Raw genomic sequence first — 9,505 nt, 5'->3', positions numbered from 1 at the left:
AGCAACAGGCCACCAAGGAGGAGGTACTAAAGCTAGAAGAGGCAGGCTTTATCAGGGAGGTCATGTACCCGCAGTGGTTAGCAAATCCTGTATTAGTCAAAAAAGCCAATGGCAAATATAAGATGTGCATAGATTTTACTGACCTGAATCAGGCTTGCCCTAAAGATTGTTATCCCCTCCCTGATATTAATAAAATGGTCGACTCTACGGCCGGTTTTGAGTATATGTCATCTTTGGATGCAATGTCTGGTTATCATCAAATCCCAATGGACAGGTCGGACGAAGAAAAGACCTCGTTCATAACAGAGGATGAGACTTACTGCTATAGAGCCATGCCTTTCGGATTGAAAAACGCTGGGGCAACTTACCAAAGACTGATGAATAAAATCTTCAAAAATCAAATCGACAGAAACGTAGAAGTTTATGTGGACGATATGGTGGTCAAGAGCCCAACTTTCCAACAGCACATGGCAGATTTGAGGGAGGTATTCGGGGTATTAGACCAGTACAGAATGAAGCTGAACCCAGCGAAATGTGCCTTCTTCATCAGAGGAGGAAAATTCCTGGGGTACATGGTGAATGGGAAAGGCATCGAGCCCAACCCGGAGAAGGTAGAGGCCATATTGAATATGCCAGAACCGACCTGTGTAAGGGACGTCCAGAGACTGACCGGGAGAGTAGTGGTGCTTAATTGATTCATGTCAAGGTCGGCAGAAAAGTGTTTACCATTCTTCAAGAAGTTGAGGAAAGTGCCAAACTTTGAATGGACAGAAGACTGTCGAGAAGCCTTCAAAGAACTCAAAAGCTATCTCAGCTCGCCTCACGTGCTTAGTAGCCCCTTACAAGGTGAGGAACTTCTGATATACCTGGCGGCCTCTGAACAAGCAGTCAGCGCCGTATTGGTAAGGGTGGAAGAAGGAGAGCAGAAGCCTATTTTCTACGTCAGCAAGGCGCTTAAAGATACCGAGGTCAGATATTTGAATATTGAGAAGATAGCATACGCTCTACTACTGGCAGTCCGAAAGTTCAGAGTTTATCTGGAAAGCCACCAGGGAGTAGTAATGACAGATCAACCCTTGAAGAAGATTCTACATAGACCGGAGACCTCAGGCCGGATGCTAGCTTGGTCCATTGAGATTAGTCCTTACTGCCTAGAGTATCGACCTCGGACAGCTATAAAATCTCAGGCCCTTGCTGACTTCATAGCAGAGTGCACATTCAATGAGGAACAAGGAAGAACTCTTCCAAAAGTTCAACTGGAAGTTATATGTAGACGGGGCTTCAGGCGCTAGAGGCAGCGGATATGGAATAATGCTTAAGAGGCCTGAAGAATTTAAGGTTTGCTACGCCCTACGCTTAGAATTCAAAGCCTCCAATAATATGGCGGAGTATGAAGCCCTAATAAATGGGATGCTGATGGCAATGGAGGTAGGGGCAACCGACCTCGAAGTGAATAGCGACTCACAACTGGTGATCAATCAGGTAACTGGGGCATATCAGGCCAGAGACCCAACCATGCAGAATTACCTGGCAAAAGTAAAAGCTATAGAGGCTGAGCTCATGGATCGGGGAATTACCACCAAATTTCAAAGAATACCTAAGGAGGAAAATGAGGAAGTAGACCTGCTTAGTCGGTTGTCCAAAGAAGAATTAGAACAGCTCCCCGATGAAGTCTACATACAGCACGTCAACACGCCTACTTTTAATAAAACAAACACGGTATTGCAGGTGGAACGAAGCTAGACTTGGATGACCCCATACCTGGAATATCTAGAAAAAGGAAAGCTCCCCGAAGACAAGGCTGAAGCAAGAAAGATAGCAGCTCATGCTGCTAATTATCAAGCAGTAAGGGGGACCTTATACAGAAGGGGAAAATCCAGCCCGTGGCTCCGGTGCGTGAGCCCGGAGGAAGCAATAAAGGTGATGGAGGAGATACACAGGGGAACATGCGGAGCTCATGAAGGAGCACGAACACTGGCCAATAAGATATTCAGGCAAGGGTATTACTGGCCCACTGTTAAAAAAGAGACAGAAGAGTTCGTCTGGAAATGCGATGTATGCCAGAGGTTTGTCAACGCCATCAATGTCCCAGCCACTCCTCAGTCCAGCATATCCAGCCCGTGGCCATTCTCAGAATGGGGAATAGACATCCTGGGACCCTTTCCCAAAACCACGGGGCAGAGAAAGTTTGTAGTGGTGGCTGTGGAGTACTTCTCAAAATGGCTAGAGGCGGCGGCAGTTCCCACAATCACAGCCCGGCAAATGATAGATTTTGTATGGGGGCATATCATCTGCAGATTTGGCATACCAAGGGTGCTTATCTCAGACAATGGCAGACAGTTTGACTGCAGCACCTTCAAAGTGTAACAGCCCGCTTACCGGACCATCACCGGCACTAGGATCCAGATCGGCTTAAGGCCGCCGGGACCCGTAGTAAGCCTACTGTTAACTCTGTGTACCTGATAAATCCCATACATGATCACACTTAAACTTAAAACTGTTACTTACTCTTCTCTATTATTGTTTTTTTTCTTTCTTTGCTTGACTATCTTTTCTTTTCTTGAAACTTTTCTCATCCACTAAGCCTGGACTATGCATGCTCTGTCTGTATGCACTCGAAGAGTGATACCTGCTATGGTACCATACAGTAACTACAGAGATAGAAAGACTACCATGCACCAAGCCTAGCACATCATAACAACATTATCTCAATCATAAAATGATCATGTGCAAAGGGATAAACATACACTAGGGCCAAGCACAATTCTATAACTCAAAACATAACTTGCTATTACATCATTTCTATACATTACATAAACTCTGTACTGTACATCATTATCATGTCCACTATTCTATACTATTACATATGCCTTTACCCTTGCTTTCTCTTTCTCTTTCTCTTCTCTGAGGCCCTGAAAAATGGGGTTAGGGAGAGGGATGAGCTGCTAAAGCCCAGTGAGCGGAATCTATAAAAACATCACATTTAAAACATGCTATCATATGATGCATCACTGCACAAACATTTCACATCTCGGATTGGACATGATCCCAAAACTCCCTCTGTCAGTGCCCGGCCCCCAAAGGAGCTCACACAGGTCTTTCACTAACTACTCATGGTGCCCGACCCTATAAGGGCTCTCACAGGACTCATCCAAGGTAAATGCCCGGCCCCAAAGGAGCTCACACAGGACAAACAATAAAGACAGACTTATGGGCTATTGAGATCGCCTCGGTCCAATCCACATATACAAGTAATAATGCAATGCATCAACTTGATGAATACTAATGCAAAGCATCCTACATACACATGGCATAATGATGCATGATTCATGCTAAAACAGTTCTTAACTTTTAAAATAAAGTTCTGTTCCACTCACCTCTGTCAACTGCTGAGCAGTCTCTGTAACTCTAACTCTGTGGGCCTCCTTGGTCTCTCGGGTCCGTACCTACACAGGTGGACTCAAATGAGGACCAAACTTACTTAAACATAACTCTTAATATCTCCCCAAAACCCCTCTAAAACATCATAGGCATGCATGGAACAATGGGCAAAAGAAGGCTGGACTGGGCACTTTCGGCGGCTGGTTCGGCGGCCGAAACCTCCCTCCAGAGACGAAACTCATGCATGTTCGGCGGCACCTTCGGCGGCCGAAAGTCTCGTCCAGAGACGAAACTCATGCACTTTCGGCGGCCGAACTCCCTCTTTCGGCGGCCGAAAGTCTCTTTCTCACCCAAAAGCCTAGCTTTCGGGGGCAAGGTTTGGCAGCCGAAACTGCCTCCACAAGGGGTTCGGCGGCCGAACCTTGCTTCGGCGGCCGAACCTGGATTCTCCAGAAAGGCAGAATCCGAGCACAACTCATGCTCTCAGCCTCCAAAATCCTATCAAACACCCATAACATGCATACCAACACTTCTCAACTAACACACAACATATCTCATGCATATAGGGGCCTAAAAACTAGCTCAAACCCCAAAAACAACAACAAAACTCATAGAAACGCATATGATCAACATATGCTCAAACTCATGTTTATACCCCAAAACATGCCATAAACCTCTCCAAAACTTCTAAAACTTGCTTTAAACATAAGGGGAGGTGAGGATCCATGCTTACCTCTTGAAGAACTAGAGGATTGATGATCCAAGCTTGGAGATAGGGAAAAACTCACTCAAAATCTCCAAGTGCTCAACTTTGCTTCCTTTTGCTCAAAACTCTAAAACAAAACTCAAATCAAGTTAAAACATGCAAGATTTGAGGAAAACATGAGAAATCACACCAAGGAGAGCTTGAACCTACCTTTGACCCAAAAAACAGAGTGTTTAACACTCAAGTCTCGGGCAAAGGGGCTTTTGTAGTGGCCAACCGACTCTTCCTTCGGCGGCCTAACGTGCATGCGAAACCATGCAACTTTCGGCGGCCGAACTTCACCTTCGGCGGCCGAACCTGGCTTTTGTCCCCTTGGCCTTTTCATTTCAAAACTCAATTTTCTTTACTCAAAACATGCAAACATGATAAAAACACTTAAAAAAACATCTTAAAAACCTTTCTTATACCCTTAGGGCAAGCTCCGACATCCTCGAATCCCGACTTCCAACGGAAAATCCGCCGGAACGTAGGAATTCCGATATCGGGGTCTAGCCGGGTATTACATTCTCCCCCCCTTAAGAACATTCGTCCCCGAATGTTCCTCTCTAACTCAAACATACTCATAACAGAACATAAGGCACATAAAGAACAAAAGAAACTAGAACTAACCTCAAAAGAGATGGGGGTACTGTTGGAGCATAGACTCCCGTGTCTCCCAGGTGCACTCTTCTATGTTATGGTGGTTCCAGAGGACTTTTACCATCGGGATCTCCTTGTTCCTTAGCTTTCTGATCTGGGTGTCAATGATCCGCACTGGTTGTTCTACATACGTGAGATCTCCTAGGATCTCCACATCTGGTTCGCTAAGAACCTTACTCGGATCTGACACAAACTTCCTTAGCATCGAAACATGGAAGACTGGATGGATTCTTTCCATAGACATAGGCAAATCAAGCTTATACGACACATTTCCAACCTTCTGTAAAATCTCAAAAGGTCCAATGTACCGCGGAGCCAGCTTACCTTTTCTCCCAAAACGAACCACCCCTTTCATTGGAGACACCTTCAACAAAACCAGATCCCCCTCCTCAAACTCTATGTGCTTTCTGCGAACGTCTGCATAGCTCTTCTGCCGACTAACAGCAGTCTTGAGCCTCTCTCTGATAATGGGCACCACCCTGTTCGTGATCTCTACTAACTCAGGCCCTGCTAGGGACCTTTCTCCAACCTCTTCCCAACAAACTGGTGACCTGCACTTCCTCCCATACAGAGCTTCATATGGGGCCATCCCTATGCTAGCATGATGACTATTGTTGTAGGCAAACTCCACTAAGGGTAGATGCTGCCTCCAAGATCCGCCAAAATCTAGCACACACATTCGAAGCATATCTTCTATGGTCTGGATGGTCCTCTCTGACTGTCCGTCAGTCTGTGGATGGAAAGCAGTGCTGAAGTCTAATCTTGTGCCCATAGCCTCTTGCAGACTTCGCCAAAACCTGGAGGTAAACTGGGGTCCTCTGTCAGACACTATAGAAACAGGAGCCCCATGCAACCTCACAACTTCCTCAAGATACACCTGCGCTAGCTTGTCCACAGAGTAGCCACTCCTGACAGGAATGAAGTGAGCAGATTTAGTCAGTCTATCCACAATCACCCATATGGAGTCTAGTCTGTTGGACGTCGCCGGTAACCCCACTACAAAATCCATCGCTATGTTCTCCCATTTCCATTCTGGAATCGGCAGTGGGTTAAGCATTCCAGCCGGCTTCTGGTGCTCTAGCTTCACCCTTTGACATATCTCGCAGGCTGACACAAACTGTGCCACTTCTCTCTTCATTGCTGGCCACCAATAAACTTTCTTCAGATCTTGATACATCTTGGTGGCTCCAGGGTGAATGCTATATCTCGCATTATGAGCTTCTCTCATAATGTCTCCTTTCAAACTAATATCATCTGGTACACATAGTCTATGCCCGTAGCGGAGAATCCCTTGGTCGTCGAATCTGAACTCTTCGCTCTTGCCTGACTGAACAGTCCTGGCAATCTTGACCAACACTGGATCCTCATGTTGTTTCTGAGCCACCTGCTCCAGAAACACGGGTGTAACTCTCATCTGTGCAATTAAAGCACCTGTACCAGTTACCTCTAACCGTAGCCCTTCCTCAACTAACCTGTAGAAGTCCTTCACCACCGGCCTCCTCTCTGCTGTAATGTGAGATAAACTGCCTAGTGATTTCCGGCTTAAGGCATCGGCTACAACATTTGCCTTTCCCGGATGATACTGGATTCTGCAATCATAATCACTAAGCAATTCCACCCACCGTCTCTGCCTCAAGTTTAACTCTCTCTGACTCAGGATGTACTGTAGGCTCTTATGATCTGTAAAGATCTCACATTTCACCCCATAGAGGTAATGCCTCCACATCTTGAGTGCAAAGATAACAGCTGCCATCTCAAGATCGTGTGTTGGATAGTTCAGCTCGTGCTTCTTCAGCTGTCTAGAAGCATAAGCTATTACTCTGTCATTCTGCATTAACACACAACCTAATCCCACTCGGGACGCATCACAGAATACTGTGAAGTCCTCCTCACTCGTAGGCAGAGCTAACACCGGTGCTGAAGTTAATCTTCTCTTTAGCTCTTCGAAACTCTCTTCACATTGGTCAGACCATGTGAATCTCTGGTTCTTTCTGGTTAATCTGGTCATAGGAGCCGCTATCTTGGAGAAGTCCTGAACGAACCTCCTGTAGTAGCCTGCCAAACCCAAGAAACTCTTGACCTCTGTCACTGTGGTGGGTCTAGGCCAGTTGGCTACAGCTTCTATCTTCTTGGGGTCCACTGCTATACCTTGATCTGACACTACATGCCCCAAGAATGAAATGCTCCTTAGCCAGAACTCACACTTGGAGAACTTGGCATATAAACCATGCTCTCTCAAGGTCTGCAGGACTATCCTCAGATGATGGGCATGCTCCTCTGCATTCCTGGAATACACCAAGATATCATCTATGAAGACAATAACAAAGTGATCCAGGTACTCTCTGAAAACTCGGTTCATGAGATCCATGAATGCTGCAGGGGCGTTAGTTAACCCGAACGGCATCACTAAGAACTCATAATGCCCATATCTGGTCCTGAAAGCTGTCTTAGGTACATCCTCTTCCCTGATTCTCAGCTGATGATAGCCCGATCTCAGATCTATCTTAGAAAAACAACCTGCTCCTGCTAGCTGGTCGAATAGATCATCGATCCTGGGTAGAGGATACTTATTCTTGGTAGTGACTTTGTTCAACTGCCTGTAGTCGATACAAAGTCTAAGGGATCCATCCTTCTTCTTGACAAACAACACTGGAGCACCCCAGGGTGAGGTACTCGGACGGATGAAACCCTTGTCTACCAACTCCTGTAGCTGCTCTTTCAACTCCTTAAGCTCTGCTGGTGCCATCCTGTAGGGAGGAATAGAGATCGGTCTGGTACCAGGCACTAACTCAATCTCGAACTCTATTTCCCTATCAGGTGGTAGTCCTGGAAGCTCATCTGGAAACACATCTGGGAACTCTCTGACTACGGGCACTGAACTGGGGTCCCTAACCTGACTGTCTAGCTCTCTCACATGAGCTAGATACCCCTGACATCCCCTCCGGAGCAACCTACGAGCCTGTAGGGCTGATATCAGACCTCTAGGCGTGCCCCTCCTGTCTCCTCTGAAGACAAACTCAGATCCATCCTCATCTCTGAACTTAACTACCTTGTCTCTGCAGTCCAAGGTAGCACCATATGCAGATAGCCAATCCATCCCTAGAATGACGTCAAAATCTGTCAACTCTAGAACCACAAGGTCAGCTGGAAGGCATCTACCATCTATAAACACTGGACTATGTCGACAGACTGTCTCTGCCAACGATGGATCACACTTAGGGCCACTGACCCATAGGGGACACTCTAACCCAGACGTCATCAAACCCACTCTCTCTATGGCTCTGGGAGCAACAAAGGAATGTGAAGCACCAGGGTCTAACAAAGCATACACCTCAGAACACCCAATGAGAAGGTTACCTGACACCACGGTGTTAGAAGTGTTTGCCTCCTGCTGTGTCATCGTGAAAATCCGCGCCGGAGCTAACGGACCTCCACCTCTGGGACCTGCAGATGAAGAGGCTGACCCTCTCCCTCTGCCTCTGCCCTGCGTCATAAATGAAACGGGTGGCTGTGGCATGCTAGCTGGAGCTGTCTGCTGGGATGGTGCCGTGAAAGCTGCCTGAGGGCACTCACGAGCCATGTGTCCCTCCTGGCCGCACCTGTAACATCCTGTAATCCCAAAGCGACAAACTCCTCTGTGCGCTTTACCGCACCTACTACACACTGGAACCTCTGAACCTGAACTCATGCCACTGCCTAATCCCAGACCTGCTTTAATCTTGTTCCAGAACTTATTCTTCCTCGACTTCTGAGTGGAACCACTCCACTTCTTACCACTGGAAGTTGCTGCACCCTGTGAAGAGGGATCTGACTTACCCCTACCTGGGGTCTTAGAACCTGAGGACTGTGCCGGCTGCTGTTTCACTGTACCCTGTATAATGGCACTAGCCTCCATCCTCCGTGCTAAATCCACCACGGTGTGGAAACTCTCCCTCTCGGCTGCATGGATCAAGGAGGAATACCTGGAATGCAGTTTCATCGCATACCTCCTAGCCTTTTTCTGTTCAGTATCATAGGCCTGTCCTGCATACCGCAGCAACTCCAGAAACCTGTCAGTAAACTCATCAATACTCATATCCTCTGTCTGCTTGAGCTGCTCAAACTCTATCATCTTTAGCTCTTTCGAACTATCTGGGAATGCCCATCCGGCAAACTCATTAGCAAACTCCTCCCAAGACAAGTTATCCAACCTAGGGTCCACATAGACGCCAAACCATTCCTTCGCCTTCTTACATTTTAAAGTGAACCCTGCCATCTGAATGGCTCTGGTATCATCTGCCCCTAGCTCATCTGCTATCATCTTGACTGCTTTAATGTACTCAAACGGATCATCTCCTGATTGATACTTCGGCGCATCTAACTTTAGGTAATCAGTCATCTTTACCTTGCTCCTCACAGATGGGCCAGGTTGAGGTGTTTGGATAACTGGGGCTTCTGGTTGTACCACTGGTGGTGGTGGTGGAGGTGCAGAACTTTCTGGTGTAGAGTATGCTGGACTGGGGTAAAAAGGTGAGGGTGGATACATGGGATATGGTGGATATGGGGGGTAATACGGTGGATAAGGCATATATGTGGGATATGGGTGAAAACTCGGATGATCCGATGTACCTCCCATCGAATATCCTGGGCCCTGTGGGTAGGGCTGATAGTGGGGTGGATAACCATACCCCGAGGCCTGACCGCCTCCCTGTGATGATCCCACATCCTCCTCTGTCATGC

Source organism: Manihot esculenta, chromosome 13 (assembly GCF_001659605.2).
Source record: "Manihot esculenta cultivar AM560-2 chromosome 13, M.esculenta_v8, whole genome shotgun sequence".
NCBI lineage: Eukaryota > Viridiplantae > Streptophyta > Magnoliopsida > Malpighiales > Euphorbiaceae > Manihot > Manihot esculenta.
Note: the sequence above shows the minus strand (reverse complement) of the source record.